The 21646-nt window shown below is 40.1% G+C and overlaps 1 long non-coding RNA gene across 2 annotated transcripts in view; it reads right to left on the bottom strand.

Moving 5' to 3' along the window:
* Positions 1–18094, bottom strand: part of LOC147137852 (uncharacterized) — a 38053-nt gene extending 19959 nt beyond the window's left edge. Inside the window, exons 1-2 of one of the 2 annotated variants that reach the window (XR_015089422.1) lie at positions 15751–15808; positions 15556–15674 (exon numbers count right to left, since the gene is read on the bottom strand). This is a non-coding gene — a long non-coding RNA (uncharacterized LOC147137852). Of the gene's footprint in view, positions 1–15555; positions 15675–15750; positions 15809–17948 lie in introns of those variants that run through there. The other variant, XR_015089421.1, reaches the window with a different exon arrangement.
* Positions 18095–21646: the final 3552 nt, after the last annotated feature.

Here is a 21646-nt window from a genome sequence, read left to right as displayed (position 1 = left end):
CTTCCGCTCGCCTTCACCATTCTCCACCTGTTTTCCTCTTCATCCTCCCATTATTATAATCATTCTGCTCCCCCCTCTTCCTTATTGTGCTTCCCTCCTCTCATCGCATCCTTCCCTCTCATCCTCTTTGCACATCAGCTATAATCCATGTTGGCTGTGTTTTCCCATTTTAAGTACTGCCACCTTGCATTACCTTAGAGTTTCTACTTTGTGCTCCTGCTGGTTATGGTCTGTGCATGCACTCATTCCCTCTGTCATCACATGCTCACATGAGATGCAAAGGATTCTACCTCAAGCCCCCAAGGTAGTGAGTGCTTCAGCTATTTGGTGAAATATTTTTGTGTTTGTTTGTTTTTTACTGCATTAGTTATCTGTGTTTGCTCTGTGGGCGATGGGACTGAACACAAATCAGTCTGATAATATTTAGGCCCCACAGCATTCTTAAGAGTTGTTTTCAGGGCTGATTATTGAGATCTTTTTTCTTTGTGATACTGCTCATCTGGCATTTTGCCTTTGAGTTTTATGATCACGTAATGATAGAATACTGTAACAAGAACTGTTTTGCTTGCAAAAAAGCCTTTTGGCATTCGTCTTGTAAAAATGACATTATTATACGCTGGATGCACCATTTGTACTTATTTATTTTATTTCATTATTCGCATCTTGTAATTCTGTTCACATTGCTGTACTGTGTTTTATAATCGGGGGCTTCCAACAAAACTCGTGGTCTATTGTAGCCGGGGTTCCCAATTATTGGCCAAGTGTTTTTTCTCCCCACATTTCTACCTGAACGCATATTGACACATGATTTCAATTAGCCAATCAACAATCACCTAGGCACTAGATAAACTGCCTTGGCTTCACTTACTTCAGTTGTGTGAGAGAGAAGCAGAGAAGCAACAGCTGCAGGTCAGTTTCAAATACTTTAACTGTTCCAACTAGCGATGGGTCGATGAAGCATCAGGTATTGTTTCAACACAGTGCACCAACGTATTGATACTGTGTCAGTTACTACTGACACCTGCTGGACTGTAAATATCCCTACAGGCAATCCAGTTGACAGACCCACCTTTGAGTCTTCTATTTCATATTGTTTTAGCTCATTTCTGCATTAAAATATATTTGATACTGTTAGATACATTCAATAAATGCGCTGGGGTAGACACAAACACAGGGTTTGTTTGATGAACTTGGCACATGTGCCAATGCATTGGTGTCGCCAAACCCATCACTAGGTACTTAAATTGCTCTCTCACAACTTTTAGAACCAGATTGGGGTTTTTTTGTGTATGCTGGAGGCCTGTTTATGTGTGCTTTTCCAAAAATTACTGAACTGCTGAGTTTGAAATCTTTCTCACTTGTTAGCATTGGCCACAATTCTACCATATGCTATTGCTATTATGTGCTCCCATTATACTGTTGATGTCTGTAGATTTGATTTATGTATTTAATTATACTAACATGCTAATGCTAGCATGTCTCATAACATGACCTTATGCTCTGAAATGAGAAACCTGATGGTTAGAGACAAACAAACATTTGCACTCTTAATCACCTAGGAGCAATTTAGGGTGTCCAATCAACCTACCATGCATATTTTTACAATGTGGGAGGAAACCGGAGTACCCGAAGAAAACCCACGCAGGCGCGGGGAGAACATGTAGACTCTACATGCTAAACAGTGACCCACCGTGCCGCCCCAAAGGAAAAATATCAAACAAAAACAGACACATGCACAGTGTGATGATCGGTGAAATAAAAACAATATGGGGCACATGTCATTGTGTCTGTGCGACCGAAAGGTATACAACACTTTTATTTTTACATTTTTCTTACTCGGCCGCGTATCAGGAGTGCGGCACCTGCATGTGACGTGGTACAGGTTAAGTCCATCCTCGACGCCGTTTGGCTGACTGGGACCACGTGGGTCATTTAACTATGCAGACGGGAACTCTGTGGCGGTTAGGCAATGCCCAGCTCTGATCAAAATCAATTTCAAACTTAAGCCAACAAGATGCTAAGAATAGGATAGCATTAGCAATCACAGAATTCACATCAGTAACCATCAGGTTTTTGATGGTCCAGACCGGAACTCGTTGGAGGTTAGGCAATGCCCAGCTCTAATTGTGATGGGTTTTTTTGGGTCCATGCAAGTCACCTTACCTGCTTTGGGACTTAAATCCTAAGGATGGCGAGCTATGAATGAATGCCAGGAGCCTATGGACACCCTCTGTCAGTCAACTTTTTAACCGAGCCCATGGTCTGGTGGGAGGCTCTGTAGCCTGTTTCCTCCTTCTCCCACTTAATCAATCAATCAATCAATCACATTTTATTTATATAGCACTTTTCATACATAAAAATGCAACTCAAAGTGCTTTAAAACATTCAAAGCAAAACATAGAATTATCTTCAATCAAAAGAAAAGATAAATTATTTAAAAGTTGTTGAAAGCCAAACTAAAAAGGTGTGTCTTGAGCTTCCTCTTAAAAATGTCAACAGTCTCTGATTGAGCAATGCTACCATTCAAACCCTCTCTCTGCACATTTAAACACCATTCGAATTTACCCATAAACCAAAGGACATCTGCGCTTGTAGGAGCTCATTGGCCATGAACTCTCTGGTTGGGAGAACGCCCATTTTGTTTGGAAGCAATTTGCCGTGTTTTGGGGTTGTTGTTGACTGAACCAACTGCAGTTTGGTGAATATCTTGTTGGTTTTATGCTCTGTCTGTTGTCTTTTCCAACTTTCAATATATTTCAATTTCAAAATCTAACTCTTGTTTTTTATTTACTGTCTCTGCCCTCTAGTAGCCAAACCTAGTTCTTCTGATAAAACCCACTCGCATTACATCTTCAGATATTATATTGATACAGGATTAACAAAATACTTGCTACACTATGTTCAACTCAGTTTCATAGACCCATTCAATTTCAACTCATTTAAACACAATTTTACACTTTTAAATAGGTAATCTCACCTTGTTAAATCCAAAATGCATCCATTTTACATTCTCTTCATTTGGAGAAAGCTTTAATTCAATCAATCCATTCCCTACTGCTACGATTTATTAATATGATATCCAAGTGTAGCAACATATTTGTACCATCAGCAAAGACCACCAGCTTCAGAATCTGCAATACTTTGAATATCAATAGATGACGAATAACTTGGGCCCCACGTCTACTCTAAGGTAAATAAGACATTGTCTAACCTCTTAACTAAACCCTCGACCAACTTTTTACTGTTTAGGTAGTGATATACCACAGAGCTTTCTGAGATTGCTCATTGCCTCACCGTCTGAAGTGACAGAGTTCACAAAGTAGCAAAACACTAGCAACTGTACGTTGTCACTGCCCACTGATGTCAACCTCCTACCCAGCTATATTAGTAGGAAGCGGGATTTAAATGTTTTCTCTATTATGCTGCGGCAACTAGTTACCGACCAGCCACAACTGGTTCTCGATCTATTCTAGGTACTCCGCAAAGTTGGACATACCAGGCATTGGCAAAATTGTAAATTACAATTTAAAGTGCAAAGCCAGTTCAGAGGAGATGCAATAGGGTGTTGGGGCCTCTAGATGTCTTGTTGAAAATGGTGATGTGCCTTTTAACACACAATAGTCTTGCTAGCCACACTGGCGTCCACAGGGCAACCAAAATAAATGCCCTTGCCATCCCAACTGGCTTCTCTCAATGTGGATGAGTAGGGCCTTTACTCCTGGATGACTGTCTCCAAAAGGAGCGCTATAATGTGCTATTACTGGATAAGAACCTACAATGTATGCTCGAGCAAGTATCCAATAAACGAGACTGACCTGCCAATCCATCTGTCTCCGTCGTTATTGACGATCGATCGCCATTCAGCTCTTTACAATGAGAATCTTTATATGACAACTAAGCTCCTCTCCTTGTCTCAATCGCTGAGACCGGCCAAAGAAAGCTTGTTTCAAGTGCAACCTTGTCCTTTCAGTCTCTGCCTTCAGCTAAATTGAGAGGGTACTCGCTGAGAGCTCTGGTCAAGGGCGTTTCATTACAAGTGTCCTAGTAAAATGACGGCATCACCAGCAGAAATGTTCTTCAGCCCACCACTGAGTAATTCCAAGAAGAATTGGACAAGAACCCTACATCTTTATTGTTCATCTTACCCAGACCTTTTGGACAATTTTATGCTTCCAACTTTGTTGCTACTTTGTCTTGTTTCAGAATAATGAGTCATATACGCAGTTTGCATCTACACCAAGGTATTGTTTTGTACTAGATCTAAATGAATCATTCACTGCCACTCACAATATCACCACTGAGCAAAAAATTAATTCTCATTTTGGATTGTTGATTTGCCAGTAGTTTCATTTAGCTGTCCACTTGGCATCATGTTTCAGTGCCTGAGAGTGTGACTTGGGATTTCATGATTGTTGTATTACTTTGCAGATATGGATGTGGCCTTGATGTTATCTCTGAAACTGCTGAGTAAACATACTGTGGACTGCACCAACATTAAACTTTCATCAGAGGAGGGGAATCACACTTCAAAATGATTCATTTTAATGTTACTCTCAGCAGTTTCTTTATGGACTATATTTCAAATCCTTCTGTAAAAATGTAATACATTGATTCATTGATTATGTTATTCCACTTGCATTCATGTTTCAGTCATGTATTCGCTCTGTAATAGGCACTTGGCCTTCTTATGGCCTGCCTTAACCTAATAACATTTTATAATGGGCAGTCTCTGTGTAACATCCCCCCGCAGGGTATAGCTAAACTCACACATTACCGTCCGTGTGTTTGTGTGCTCTTGTCAGTGTGTTTACTGTATTTAACATTGTGAAAGTAAGTTCATCCGTAAGATTTGAGAGTTCTACATGAGGGGACAAGCCGAAAGGATAACAACAACATGGATGGGTGCGGTGCGCATCTAATTTCTTGACAAATATTTCCCTCTCACAATAAACCTCCATATATTCCCAGTCGTCAATCCCCAGCTGTGCATGTTATTCTACAAAGTAGTTCAAAACCTTGCCCTAATACTCTTCTCTGGGCCCTTCCTATTCGCATGTAAGTTTAGGGGTTTTTTTTCTCTTCTTCCCCACAGACAGTAGGAGCACTTCAGCGGAATGGCTCTTATCCGGATGCTGGCAAGAAGATAAGAATAGGAATTACAGAAGCATTCTCTGAAAAGCGAGCGCGGGTGGAGGGATTGAGAGATCCAGACAGAGGCCCAAAGAGGAGAGAGAGAAAACAACGGAGGAGAAAACACGGAGTTACACACAAGGAAAAGAGACACGCAAGCTGTGCTGTGTCGCTCTGGGCATGTGAACTTACTGCATTTCTTGTGTGTTTTTTCCCTCACAGATAGGCGTTTACAAAAGAGTGCCTGACAACAGGGAAGGCTGGGATGGTTTATCCGAGGACAGGGCCAATCTTTTGCCTCCCAAGGCACAGGCACAGAATATACAAGAAGTGAAGAAACTTTCCCTTGCGCAATAACAAGAAAATGTCATGGAAAGAAACATAAACAAGGCCACGCTTCTATGAGATACCTGAAGCATCCACTAAAATTGTCCACTAGAAAAACTGCATTGTTATACACAGTATTCTAAACATACTCTCCCTGCCAGAAGTACTATGAGGACAATTGCTTTATTCTTACTGTAGACCAAAAACCTGCGGGTTGGACAAAAACATGAACGAAGGGATCAACATTTAATCTTTCACTTCCATACTTAGATAGACATCAAGGGTCCATTTCAGGAAGCAGGTTGTGAAAACTCAGAGTCTGCTAACCCTGAAATGAGGGAAACTCTGACTTTCCCATTTCAAGAACGGAGGTCACTCAAACCAGAGAAATTGGGGTAACTCTAGCCGGTTTCAGAGAGAAAGGTAACTTAAGATCACGGTCAGTTAACGCAGTAACAGACTCTCTAAAACTAACCTGGTCAGGAGCAGGCTTATCTCAGTGAACCTCGAGTTTCGCTCTGTCTCCGCCCTCTGTCTGAGCCACCACCCCCTTTTCATTTCCTCATTCCTTCAGTTCGCCCAGGCGAGTTTTGTCGTGGAGTAGTTCTGCCGTCTGTCATAAAATAATCTGAGCCAGTATATGAGAAGTCCATTAGGCACAGTACCCCTGAAAAAAGTTTGTGTTGAATGTAGTCCATTTTATTTTGTCAAGTGGTTGCACGAAATATAATAATCTGGATACATTTTCAGGAGACTATACATCTACTAAATAAATGTATCTGGATCCGGATGATTTTATTTTGTGCAACCACTTGACGAAATAAAATGGAGTACATTCACACACCATTTTTTCAGTGCAAGTGGAGACAAACGTGACATGTCCTTATGATAATGTCCCGTACGTGGGACTACATACACTGAAATAAGTTTCTGTTGAATATTTACTCAATTTCAATTCTTTAACGTGGTTGGTTGCACAAAATATAATCATCTGAATCCAGATACATTTTTTAAGTAGACTATACAGTCCATCTACTTAAAAATGTATCTGTCTCCAGATGATTTTATTTTGTGCAACCACGTTAAAGAATTAAAAAATCCAGATAGATTTTTTAAGTAGACTATACAGTCCATCTATTTAAAATGTATCTGTTTCCAGATGATTTTATTTTGTGCAACCACCTGATGAAATGTAATCGAGTAAATTCAACCATTGTATTTTTCAGTGTCTTAACTGTTTGAACAATGTTTTATATTTCATCAGCTGTTAAGTGCGCTTCTCCAGCGCGAGATTGCACTTAAATGAAATATATTAATAGGTGGAAGCAAGCCATTTTCCTCTGTTGTTATTGTGATTGCAAAAGACTTGAAACTTTCACATATATTGAGCAATGTTCTCCCACGCCCCTCCTTGTTGCCATGGTGACTCAGCGAATCTGAGCTCCTTTCATGCTGTCTTTTCATAGTTGTGGTGCACGCGCTTAACTCCAGGTGAAGGTACTCCAAGCTGAGTAAACTGATTCAAATCAGCTGTTCTGGAACCGGAAACTCAGAGTTTCAAAGTTGTTGTTTTGAAGAGGTGCAGAAATGAATTGATTTTCACCACTTCACTTATGGACCTATTCTTTATTTATTTTTATTAATTTTCAGAAAAAGCATAATGCACAGCACAAGCATGTTTGATATGAAAGGAGTTTCACCTGAATTTGGCCAAGGCATATTAAAAAAAACAAAATAGATCCCACAAGTGACCACAGGGCAATGGCAAAATCTTTAACCAAACGCGCAAGTAAATAAAAGACTCGCCCGGCCGGCCCCTCTCCTCCCAAACACATGGAGTGCATATGCTGCACCAACATGAAAGCAGGGGTTGTCGTGTTTTTGCTCTGTTGTGTTTGCTCTCACACTGTCTCGCCTTGCAGCCCAGCTGGAGTTCGGGGCGTTCCCTTCAGCTGCGCACCTGTTGCTGATCATAATCAGCAAGGTTTAAAAGGCCTCTGTTCACCACCACGTCTTGTCGGATGATTGACCTTGCTCGCCTCTCAGCCCAAGCTCTTTTTTCTAGACACCTCGTTCTCGAATCTCAGTATCGATTTTCTTGTTACAGTTTTGTTCAGTAATGTGTTTTGTTCCTCGTCGCTTTGACTGAGCGCTTTATTTTTCATGTCATTGAAGTTTGATATCTCGTTTATATTTTTCATTTGATCAATTCTTCCTTGCCATTTGTGTTCCTATTTGGTATTGCCTGGCTTTGTTCTCGCCAGCGTCTTCCGTTCCTACTTTGTCGGTCATTTTGCGTTTGTAAAGATTTTTGTATTCCACGATTTTGTCCTGTTCTGCATTTTTGGGATCCACACTTTCCATTGTCTGCTTTAGACAGGGGTAGGATTTGAACAGAATGGCTGCTTGTGGACATCTTAATGTTTTACATTTTATTAAATGAATAAAAAATATTCTAAAATTCAAAATACAATGCTGGAGGGGCTTTACCAGGGCTACACAGATTCCTGATGGGACTGTAGCACCCCTTATCCCCGGTGTAGAGTTGTGCCTGTTGACCCTCGCAATGAGCAACCATTGTGACGGGTGGCTTGACTTGGCTGGCTGCGCCACATACGGCCACATTTGCCAGCGTGGTGGAAAAGGCCGAATGCATGTAGCCATCAATGAGACAGTCATCTCGGTCTCGCTGCGCCGTGGTTTTAACGGTCCGTCAAAATATGTCTATACTTGAAAACAGTCGGTGGTGCAAAAAAGATTGTGCAACAAACCGCTGCCTTAGAGAACTGCACTAAATCGGGTAGCTGATTGCGCAGTCCCATACTGCTAGTTACGGGTGGCAATTAATTTTTTAAAAGAGACCACGTGAGATAATGAAATGGCTTTCAAGGGACATGCCAACATGCTACCTCAATTGTGTTAAATATTAGTCTTTTTTATAAAACATACATAACAAACAAAGTTGTGTTATTTCATCAGCTGCTATGTGTGTAGCCCTGGTATATGTTGTTGTAATTAAGAAATAAAAATCAAAACTGGTGTAAAAAGTATAAGCAGTCACATTAAAATGGCATAGCTACAATTATTAACAGAGGTGGGCTGCCGACTGATGGTAACTTTGAAAGATTAACGGCTATTCAACTGTTCCACAGCCAGAATGAAAAGCACACTGCTCCCTCTGAAATCTGAGATTCAACTACCCAACATAACCCCATTTTGCAGCATATCCGAAAAGACCTTAGTAGGGAGGTGTAGAAGTTTGGTCCCTATAGTTGAAACACACCCACCTTCTAAAAAGAGGAACCACTAACCCGGATTACCAATCCATTGGCACTGTTCTCAATGTCCAGGCGACTTCGCAGAGGCGTGAATTCCAATGTACAGGCACCAAGGTGTGAAGCAAAAAGCATGCCTACAACCTACCACTCACCGGGGGCAAGTGCAGAGTGGAAGAGAGTCAAACCCTTCTCAAAACAACTAGTACCCAAGCTTAAGATATGTGTCGAGGCAAACCAACATCTCGTTGGAACCTCTCGACCTTACACATCAGCGGGCTCCTTCCCTTGCAGAGAGGTGGCATTCTGCTTCCCTAGAACCAGCTTCTGGCAAAGGGATTTGGCCGGAGGAGGTGCACTGTCAGACAGGAAGTGGCGGGATACCATTCCAAATAAAAGTTGACCAGGTACACTGTCAGACAGGAAGTGGTGGTGGTATAGATTTGAAAATAAAAGCGATTACATTGTCAGACCAACTTATAAAAGGCGCTTGCTAATGGCGCTTTTTTCCTTTTTGTAACGATCAGGCAGCATGACCAGTGTGACAGTAACGTGATCATGTTTAAAACCTCCGTTTTATACAGTTACTCCATAGGCTGGGATGCACCTGCTCCTCAGATCAGGACGAGCATAAAACTTAAGTTAGTTTCCTGTGACTTGATACTACGTCAAGTTACTTTTGTCTGAACCATAATTTTATAACATTTGGCTACTTTTGCCAGGAGTATAGAAATGTAGAAAAGCCTTTGTAACATGGATGTGTGCACAATGTACTGTATCTATTTATATACTCTTGCCTAAAAAGTAATGTCATTGTTGCATTCTAACAAGAAACTTATGATATTTATATACAATGTCTGACATTTATATAGTAGAATTTTATGTCCAGTAGCTGTTTAGAATTATTTGTAATGTGAATTGTATGTTTTAACATCAACATATTTAGAAAGTCTTGTATAATTGTAGTAATCATATATTATTTTTATTTATGTATTTCTTTTTTATGCTGCACTGAATATTACAGGAAAAGTAGGACCTATGTAAGGGGACTAGATTTAGATCCTCCAACCCCGTTTCGAGCATATGATATGCTCTGCTTTGCCTTGCTATATTTTTAATTTATGTTTCTGTTTATTTTCTTCCTTGTTTGACCTATATATAAATGTATATTTTTATTTCAGTTTTAATGTGCATATTATTTTGTTTGAAATAAAGACAATCAACCAATCAATCAGTAGTGGGTGCTACATAAAAGATAAACATTCCATCATATAAAATTATAATGTATTCATCATCCAACTGCCTGCTAGACACATTTTGCACTGCACCGTTTGTCTTGTGTTGTTTCTAATATTAACGTTGATACTAGACTGAACCACTACTTCCTATGTATACATTATGCTGGAGCACTAATTAAATGACTGAATATGAAAGGTGAGATAAACACAATCATTTATTTTGGATAATCTGTTGTTGTCTGTGTTATTTGAATTTGTAGGTCCATTTGCCATGGTTAATGATTACAAAAACTGTATTATGTGTTTGTACTGAACCCTGTGTACTATTGACCAGAGTTGGGCATTTTATTAAAAAATCATCATTGGATGTTAAAAAAAAGCTACTAAAAATGGAAAAAACAAATGGTTATTATTTTAATTTCGTATGGACCCATTCTCATGAAAAATAAATATTTCATATGAATTTTACGCAGGTAACGAAAGTCATCATTTATAAAGTTACAACCATAAACAGTGAGCCGACATCGTCTATTTTTCAATGACAAGCTCAATTTATGTATTTTTTTTTAATCGGGAAAATGATATCAGCTGGCATTTTAACTTTTATCAATTTGTTTTGGAGAAATCAGTACAAAACTAACGTGTTCAGGAACGCCTACAATTGATGAGCAATTTGACCGCACCCCCTCCCCTCCCCCCATGCCTTGTGTGATGTCACGATAGGGACCCACTCTACAGGAAAACTTCAAAGCAGTACATTTTCACACCTTCTCTTCACTTTACTTCATCTTTATTGCAATACAGCATTATTGTTTAAGCCCAAACTAAACCACAAGCGTGATTATATCATTTTAGCTATCAGCAATTTAAATAGAAAAAAACATATCGCATTACCAGGAACACCAGGAGTGACCCGTTGTCCAGGCAAGTAAAGCGTAGTCCTGAATTAGTGCTCATCACGGGGTTCTCTGTGCCGTTTTTTCTCGAGTCACTTCTGGTCAGGTCTGGGTGAGCCTGGCAGGGGCATAAAGCCCCAGACTATTTAGCTCCTACGAACAATGGGATATAAAACCCTCCACCACGATAAGGTGACGGCTCACGGAGGGGAAAACTCCTTTATTGCAAATTGACAATCCCTGAGTTCATGTGCGTCGGCATAAAACAATCTGTGGTTTCTGTCACCTCACAGCTGTGAGAGGTTAGGTCAGACTAACAGATTTAATTTGTCCTGCTCCTGGGATACCAACCTGCGTGATAGGGTCATATGTCCCTGTCAGTAAACAATCGTGTAATAAAAAATGGAAAGACTCATGTTGGTACAGTTGACATGTTGAAGCAATGACCAAACAGCCATTGTACGGTTGTCTCATGAAGCTGGTGTACTCGACAATCCGCAAGCAGGTATGATTTCACTCTTGAGTTTATTAGCTTTATCGATTGTAACACTGACTAAGACAATATTGCCTTCAATTTTTCTTTATAAAATCCCACACAACTGACCTTGACAGAATGAGTGGGCAGCTATTAAATAACATAACATAAACAACAAAGTTATTTTGGAGAAGGTAAAAGGTCTATCTAACTCTCGTTTTTGTGAAATGTGAAGTGTAATATTCAGGAGTAACTGATATGTGAATTAAGCTTTATGAGGCTTCAGGATTTTTTTTTCCCACCCCAGTTTAGATTCCGTGTACATGTGTGGCCATGGCCTAGAATGCATCCCAAAGTAAATGTGCGGTCTGCCTTATTAGAAATTGTGTCAGCATGTGCCCATGTGTTCCTTGCATGCTGTTTTGTATGTATTCTTATGACAGATTTGTGCATTTGTACATCAATAATGTAGTATTGTATTTGCAGCCTGCCAGATTTCTATTTATGTGTAAATTAAGAGTGCATTATGAATGGATTGCATGCCAAGGGAAAATAGGCAACTAACACGAAAGATTAATACCCAACCATGTGTGGAATTACAAATGCACTCTAATTCTCTTCACACATTACAGCTTGGTCAGTAATTATGTTTGCATGACTGCATGAAAACTGAGCAGGAATTATGCTTGGGGAGAAAAAAAAATATTTCTCTGTGGACCTCTGTGACTGCTGCGAAAAGCATGATAGGAAGCAGTAACACAAACCAATAGAGCAGCAGTATAGACTTAAAACAATGTTTCCCCATTCAAACTAATGTAGATTTCTTATGTTTTTTTTGTATTGGGGAAGCATTTTTTTTTCCCCACAAATACAGATAACCGATAGCTTCTTTCTTCTCCAAGCTAAAATATTTCTTTGTTGTATAGATACAACATACTATACAGTGGTTTGCAAAAGTATTTGTTCCCCTTAAAAGATATAAATTGGGAATTTTCTGTGAAGAATCAACACAAATTGGGACATATATATTTTAAACATTTTTTTTTTAATATATATTTTCCTATTTCTATTTTTTAATGTTATTTGGCCCCTTTACTGTCAATGCAGCCAACTTACACCAGCCGTTCCCTGATGATTTACTGATTTTGATGTTTGTCGGGCTGCCATTTTGTTTAAGAGTCTTAGGCCCAATCCCATAAGCCACACTACACCCTACGGTCCTCAATGCAGTGTACACGTACCGTTCGAGAGTGCAAGTTACAAGCGGACAAAAATTGCAGAATTGTGACACTGCGTGTGACGTCATCAATTTACACCACTGTGCTGGATCCGTGTCATCAAACATGACGCCACCGTTTTTTTTTTGTTTTTTTTTGTTGCTGCTTCAAATTACCGTATTTTCCGGACTGTAAGCCGCAACCTTTTTCCTCGGTTTTGAACCATGCGGTTTGTGGTCCGGTGCGGCTATTCTGTGGATTTTTCTTCCGGCGCTCGGGGCACTCTAACCAGAATTACAGTACAATACATTTGCCATTAACAGGATGTGACTGTAGGTGGAGGAGTTCAACAGGCGAGGGCGCTATGCACTAGGTTATTGCATTAGGTGCATATGTAGAATGTAGTACAACGATAAAAGGTGGAGTCTGGTGGACATTAGCTGACAAACTGGAGCAACGGTGAAATGACGATAAGTACTGTTTATTCTCGCTTGATTCTGTTCCGTTTAATCAGCAAATTTGCTGCTGTTTTGAAAGGCACTGATAGGAAAGGATCTGTTCAGGTATATACATGTACATTTACAGTTCAAAATCGTTCTATAAATGAAGTAAATATCCAATTTTTCAACATAGGTACGGCTTACAGTATATAAAAGTGCAGCTTATATATGTTTTCCTTTATTTTCTTAAATAGAGTGGGTGCGGCTTATAGTCCGGAAAATACGGTATATTAAATCTGCAGTAATGTCTTAGTCAGAGCTGGGCACTTGACCCTTTTTTGCCCTTCTGGCCTTGACCCTCCACCCTTGACCTGGGTACCCTTCCGGCCGCGACCCCCCGGCCATATTCATAAACATTGTCGGCCCCCGCCCCGTTCCGACCCCCGCCGCCCCCCCAAAAAAAAAAAAAAAAACCTGCATAATGCCCCCGAGAGATGCTAAGAGAAGAGGTTTATTTAAAGACAATTAGTTGGCTAACTTACTATTCAAACCCGCTGTGGACACACTTCAAACGCGCCACTTACTCATGTCCTTACCTAACTAACTTCCATTGCGAGCCCTGGGGTTGATTTTGTCGTATTGTATAACTATTTGGTTCCAACAGACGACAAGTCTGCAAGCATTCAACAAGTTACTTATTTTCCACATTTCCCCTCCTTCATACTTCCCGGCCTTCAAAATAAAAGCATGCCACACAGTAGTTTTGCTACGGCGAAGTAGGAAAGTGCATGATGTGCCATACTTGAGTACTGCGCGCAGCTTTAATATCCTCCCGGACACAAGTTGTTTTGAAAGAAGCCTAAAAAGAAGCCTTTCACCGAGTAGGCTGAGATTAAATTTGGCCGCCTCGAGAGCACGTCACACGCATGAGGGCCGATTAGTGGGCCGTACTAAAATCCACTTCCGACCGTGCTCAGTCCAGCCATTTTTTTTAATTTGTCACCCCCCCCCCCCCACCCCTCCGCCCCAATAATGGACCGGTCCGGCCCAGGGACAGACTGCCCAGCTCTGGTCGTAGTCAAGTAAAAACTCGGGCTCAGGCTTCCAGTCGATGGCAACTATGGCTCCATTATTTGCACTGTATATAGGCATTGCAGGATATGCGGCGCATGGGCAGAAAGTCACTTAGTACAACAAATACATTAGGACAAAATACGCAGGTGACTTGAAATTTTAAAGTCACCTATGTATTTTAGAGCACAGGACTCATGTTACTTTTTGTTATTTACTAAATAAAATGTTTCATGTTTATTTAGCCAGCATGTGTAAATATCATACGTCCACTCATGTTTTAAAGATGCTTTTTGTATAACTGGCTTTCTGGGAAAGAGAGTGAGTGGAAACATGTCTTCACCTTTTGAATTCTGATCCTTTTCACATATTTACTATAAAACAAAATCAAAACAAAACCTTGTTGCAGATGTTCACTTAGAAACACAAACAATTAACTTTAATTGTTTGAAAATCACCAACAAACTAACTATACCTGAGACAAAATCATTTAGAGCGAAAATAAATGTCCAATTTGATTAGCTCGGCTATTTATGCTTCATATAGTTTGTTCCCAAACAACAAACCTCCCACTGACAATGAAAATCTAACCTGCGTTCATGGCAGATGGGGAGACTGAATTAATATTGAACAAGTACCACTTCAATTAATTTTTTTCCCCAGGGATGCAATTCAAGGCACACAGAGAAACTATTGGTGGAAAATGCATGTCATGTGTGCTACAGTATACCAACAGCCCACATGAAACAATAGAAACACATTGGTCATTGTCATCTGATTTGATCAATAGGCGATAAAGGCATACCTCACTGAATTTCCATTCAAAAATGAATACATTTTCACCAATGAGTATTCAAATTATTGGCAGTTATTCATAATTGTTTGCAAGAAAAAAAATGTTATAAAGTAATATTTCTCAAACTTTTAGTGGAAAAAAAAAAAACATCTTTACTATTATGTATCCCAAATGCAGTTTCATGATTTGCAACATGTTTTCTGAAAATGCTAATTCCATTTTTGCATACATAGGATTTTTCTCCTATTGTTTTATATATCTTCCCCATCGAAACTAACACAAATGGACCTTAGTGTCTTCAAAGTTCTTTTACAAATGGTTAGTCTTTGACACTCACACCATCTTTACCGTCAATGCCACTGGAGAGAACCTCAGTATGTTGTTCCAATACAACAGAGGGATCTGTGAGATGAAGTGTTGTCCTCTAATTCTAAAATGACCCATATTCAGGAGACGGAATATTCAGATTCCAAACCACGACACCAAAAGCGTGGTTCTGTGCTGCGTTGGGTGGCGACGCAGTTTAATAAGGTTCACTAACATTAGCTAGAAGTGGGTTGAATATGCCCATCTGACAAAATCCCTGGCCCCAGCCAGGCCCCTCCATTGAAATAGGTCTGGAACCGCCACTGAGTGAAAACAGGGCATGTAACCCACACATGCCCTGTTTTCACTCATTTCAGATCCTACCTGCTGTTCTCACTGTTTGCAGCTCACACATGCTGGAATGTGTTGTTGTATTCACAGCAAATTAAGTTGTCAGGTAGGTGCAGCTGTTGAAGTGGTAAATGTCAGTCTCTTACTGTCACCTGTAAAATGTAGAACACGCAGGGGATTGAGGCAAGGTTTCTATTTGTGTCTGTTTCCTGTCTCCCTGGCACCCACCTGCTGTCAATCCATCACAGAGGGCAGAGGATGATACATGGCCATGGCCCCCACATGGACACTGAGCTCTGATTCACGAAAACGTTACGCATCAAGCAAGCAGTTCAGTCTGGGACATCACACATTGCCTGTCATTTGTCAATTTGCCCTGTGTATCAGCACATTTTAGCAGATGCCAAGATCAAATGCATCAAATATTGTTGCCCTTGAAGCGAGAACAACCAGACGTCCAGATTCACGCAGATACGTCTACTTTTTAAAGACTGAAAAAAAATAGCATCCAGCTGGCTTTTGAAAACGATCATAGTCTGAATGTTTTTATCAAGAGAACTTCATAGAAAAGAAAGGTAGAAGTATAAATAAACAGACAGTATGCATCAGGGATTAATTCATTCTGTCTCACTGTGCACTGCCAATTGCAAAACCTTATGGAGGGGAGGCATATGCTGAGAAGGAATCCAATATAATTTGGTAAAAATGTGGTTTAAAAAGAGAGAGAGAAAAGTAGTTTGAAAAGTAGTTTGTTTTTTGACATTTCAGTAATGATGGAACCATTCCGCCCCTCCCCATTTTGTTTCCTATTGTCTTATTATGAACCTGAAAATAGCCCTCAAACTGAGGCATTCTCAATTTATCTCACGCTTGGAACCACATATTTTGCAAGTGATACACTTTACCGTCATACATCAACACAAACTTAGTAGTTTCATGTAACTTAGTAGTTACGTAAATCAAACGACCATGGCTCCAATGCTTGATTGATGCACATTTCTGGAGCACGCATTTACAATTTTTCATCGGTATCACATCATGAATATAGATAGATAGATAGATAGCTGATAGCTGTGAATTTTACTAAAATTTCCCGGTCCTTTTATCGTCTTCCGCCTGCAACCGGGGTACCCTTTCGCTGTCCGTCTATCTGCCTTTTTGTCCGGCCAGAACAAACAGTTATCGCCTATAGGCAGGTCCGACTATCATTTAAACAGGCGTCCGTTTGAGTTTCCGTCTACCATCCTCGGCCAACTTCCACTGGAACTCACAATTTTATTTTTTTTTTGAGGTGTGGGGGGGAATATTAGTTTCATGATCTTTTCTACTGTTTATGAATTTTCCCGTTTCGATATTTTTGACAAGTACTGGTATATCAATATCAAACAAGAGCTTGAATTATCCACAAGAGACCTTAGCTTTGGAGAATCTCAAGAAAATACAATAAAATAATGCAACTTACAGCATGCTACTTAACATCCATTAATGGGCTAGCCAAGTGTGCAAACAAAAGCAAAACTAATGCAACTCAGTCAAATGTAATAGCTAGAGCAGTTGAACACTACACACTTTGTGCGGCTTGATTAAGGGTATGGGCAAAGCAGCACATTTTCGCAAACTTCAGGTGTTCAATGGCCACATGCCCACATCCATGTTGGCAGGATTATCCAAAGTTACTTCAACAATTTTGTCAGAAAAGCAAAACTCAGACAAAATGTCACTGACCTGTTCTGCTACAACACACCCTGTTTGATCTTGAGTATTCAGCTTTGGTTTTCAGCACCATTTGCTTCATTTCTCCCTCCACTATATAGTGTGCTATGACAGTTAAGGTCCTGTGTCATGCTGCTCCAGCCATCAGATGTGAGAGCAATAGAGCAGACATCATTGAGTTCTCAATTTTATACCAGGATGGTAGTCATTTATTTGCCAAATAATCTGGTGTGTGGTGGGTTTAGGCTTTTCACCATGTCCCTGCAAACATAAAAAATTGTCACCATTACCTTACATGAGCTCTGGATCTGCTATTATCCAACCTCTTTTATTATTGCTTTACTGACCTAAATCGTGGTGATTTCACATCAGAAAAGGGATGCAGCCTTTTTACAATACAAAATTTACTGTCACCACTTTTCAATTTGGTCAGTAGACATTTTCCCTTTGGACACTATAGTAAACAGAGTTGCACATCCAGGTTGATTTTCTAAAAATAGAAAAATATATATGAACATAAACATAAAAGCTGCATTTGAGAGGGATGCAAGGAAAAGTATCTCTAAAGGAGTCTACAAAAACATGTAGTGTGTGTATGCTGTGTATGCTATGAGCTAATTATTAGCTTGACATTTGCTTTAGTGCTTTCGCCACAGTTTTATTTCCAAATTAACTCGAAGTGGGCATCAAACAGATTTTATTTGTACACTTACCCGATTCTGACTGTGTTGCGGTCCTTATCGCTGTGGCACCACTTGGTTGAGGGTTGGACTCGGAGCTGGCATTGGAGGCAGCACCGGTAGGTCGATACAGAGAGTCATTATCCTGTCTTCCTCGGTGCTGTCTGTGTGTTGTTGACACTTGCTGCACGCTGGCGCGGCGCACACACGTTCCCTTTTTAGTTGTAAGTTTGCTCATGGATCAGCTTCAGAGAACAGGTGAGCCGTGATTAGTCGTTACCTGAGCAACTGTGATTTTCAATCGACAGTGACAAAATAGCCGAGATGAGATGGCTGAAAAAACGGTGGATTTTGCTGCTTAACTCGTATTCCACAAACGCAATATTAATCAGAATGCCATGTTTAGACTAGTGAAGGCGCATAGAACATATTGCAAATATTTTTTGGGGGGGTTGACTTCCCTTTAACGGAAGATCAACCACATTAATGGAAGATCAACCACAGTTCAACAATACACACCCCAACTGTGGAGAGTCCAAGTGTTGGGAAGCAAATATGTTGAATGAGTGAATGGGCAGTGAGCAAGTTGCAAGGGCAAAAATAATTTAAAAAAAAAAAAAGGGGGATCGGTTGGAATAAGACGCAGCCTTCTACTAGCCCGGCCAGAGCAGTGGAGGTTCAGTTTTGGTTCAATCTCCAGGCTTCAGGCCCAGACTAGTGGGTCATATTGTAGATATTCTGGTGTGCACACATGAACAAACGAGACAAATACTAAACAAAAAACACAAGCTGCATTATAAATATTAGCGTCTGTTTCACTGTAAAAACAATATTGTATTTGTTATATTAAAGGTTTCATCACAGTAATTGTAGTAATAAAAAAAGACAAACATCCAGAATTAAAGTGCATGGCAGGCCCAGTGATTAACTGGGCAGCATTAAAGTGCATTGGATACAAACCAATAATAATAAACAAGAAATTGGGCTCCAAAGTGCTTCAATTACATTCCGACTTCTCCAGAGGACAATACAGTGGTACCTCTACTTACAAAATTAATTGGTTCTGGAAGAAATGTCTCAAGTAGAAAATTTTGTGATTCGGTGGTTGCATGGGTCATTTTCCAGGGAGCCTCTCGGCCCGGGACAAGAAGCGGCTGGACAAATTGGTCAGGAGGGCCGGCTCTGTCCTGGGCTGCTCCCTGGACTCTGTGAACTCGGTGGGGGACAGGAGGATGTTGGCCAAGCTGTCATCAATGCTGGACAACCCAGACCACCCCCTCCAGGGCACCCTAACAGCACTCCACAGCTCCTTTAGTGACTGACTGTTACAGCCAGGAACGAAAGCTGCTCCTCCTGAATCTGACCTTCCACTTCCCGACGGACCCTTCTCTCCAGAACCCCTGAATAGACCTTAACAGGGAGGCTGAGGAATGTGATTCCCCTGAATGTGGAACAGACCCTCCGGTTCAACTTAAAATGGGGGACCACCAACCTAGTTTGATGATCCAGAGACACTGTTCCCAATGTCCACATGATGTTGTAAAGCTGCGTCAACCACTCCGGATGGTTCTCATCCACCCCCGAGGAGCTTTTTAACCGCAGACCTCAACCCCAGAGATAGGAGACCCGCCTCACACAGCCCAGGCTCTGTCGGTGGAATTGAGGAGGTCTTAAAAATATTCTGTAAAATATACAGTATAACTTCTAACTATTCAGACAGCAGTTTTCTGTCAACGCAATACTTACTACTCTTTGCTTTGAATTATTAGTTATTGCTGTGGCAATGAAATTATTGTCATTTTTTTTTAATGGTCAACACATTTGTGCTTGTCACACTCAACTGACTTTGTATCCCATAATGTATTTTTAATACCATTTGCTATGCATTTGATTGTATTCAGAGTTCATTTCTGTTTAACTTTCTTCATTCCTGTTAGACAGGAGATAATGCTCAATAGGCTATAAAATAAACTCACAAATAATTAATTATGCATGCAGCATAACCACCCATAATTGCTTTAAACTTTATATTTGTCTGCCAAGTAAATGACTGAAAAGAATGGAAAATCACATTGTTACTGCAGCAGGCAAGTTGATATTGAGTGTTGAAAAAGGCAAGAACATTTATTTTTGTTAGAACAGGCAGTAAAACTTCATGTTGAGCCATTTTCTTTTTGTTCCTGTCAACACTAGGGGTGGGCGATACTGGGAATTTTGGTTTTGATCCGATACCATGTAAATACAGGGTAGTATCGCCGATACCGATACTTTTTGCTTGGAAATGTTTTATATATATATATATATATATATATATATATATATATATACATATATATAAAACGTGTGTGTGTGTGTGTGTGTGTGTGTGTTTTATTTTTTTATTAAATAACTAAAATGCAAACTTTAACAGTATGAAAAAATAAAATACTTCTACTACAACAACTGTTTCAGAACGAAAGTCAGAGTCAAACCAAAAAAAGCAGCAATGTAACAAAAATACAAATAACAAAATACAAATAACAAGACATGACAACTAAAATACATCTCATTGCAAAATTTTTTGAAAAAGTCAGTAGTTAAAATCGTGTAAACAATACAAAGTAAAAGCACTTTATTACTACACAAATCACACTTGGCACTGTCATTTTCTGTTGTTGTAAAACAAAGTCCACACCGCGCTCCGCTTCTTGTTTGGCTCTGTATTGCTTTAGGTTTACGGCTGCTCTCTCACTCTCCCGTCGCCCTGTCTGCCACGGAGGGGCTAAAAGTGTGCCTGAGTCACTCACTCAGGCAGAGACTCAGAGTAGCAGGAGGCCCTGGGCAAGAGAGAGATGGGGGGACGGGGGTGAGAAACGGCACTTTGAGTGAAGTATCAATCCCAGGACAATAGTATCGATCTGATTCAAGTAGTTGCTTAGTATCGATAATATCGATATTTGGATCGATCCGCCCACCCCTAGTCAACACACTGAATGCGAATACAAAGGTCTTCCTGGTGATGTTGATGTTCTCACTTTTGCCAAACCACATTTCACAGCTTTTCTTAACAGTTGCTGTCAGGAGCATCAGTGCAACACGCGCTTTGTGATCTTTATCTATGTGGACCTTAGGGACAATCATTAAGATGAACACACTCCAGAGGACAGATTGCCGCGTCTGTTTATCTGTGTAGCAGCTGGTTCACTTCTGTCTCATGTGTCCCTTACAATTTATGCTGTAGCGCATCAGTGCTCGCATTCTCTTTCTCTTCGTTTCTGTTTCTATTTGCTTTTTGTGTGTGCCCTTCCAACACTGTATGTGTATCATCTCTTCATTGCGAATACCCGAATCACATAATAATGGTTGATTGTCATTGATTGTCTGATTAAAATTTGAAGGAAGAAAACGTCAAAGCAAAGAGCAAGCAAAAAAAAAAAAAAACATTGTTAAACTTATGTGCAATCGTTACCAGCACTAGTTAGGGGATTCTCAGAATCAAGAGCTGTGCATAAATCATGTAATCTACATCCCACTCTAAGGGCAACGTAACTTGAACTGCAACAAAAACACCATTGCAAGGTGACTGTATGTACAATATAGTTTACTTTGTTGGGGTCACTCTTAATTGGTAAATAATGATTTCCTCATTGTGGTGTTACTTGCAGTTTGCTGTCACTGTCTGAATGTGTGCAACCACCCACCTATATAGTTTTTGACTTTCATTAATGTAATTGATAATCCATTTCCTATTC

This window comes from Filicampus tigris, chromosome 13, assembly GCF_054856515.1.
Source record: "Filicampus tigris isolate MCC_2025a chromosome 13, RoL_Ftig_1.0, whole genome shotgun sequence".
Lineage (NCBI taxonomy): Eukaryota > Metazoa > Chordata > Actinopteri > Syngnathiformes > Syngnathidae > Filicampus > Filicampus tigris.
Note: the sequence above shows the minus strand (reverse complement) of the source record. Positions and strands in the feature narration are given on the sequence as shown.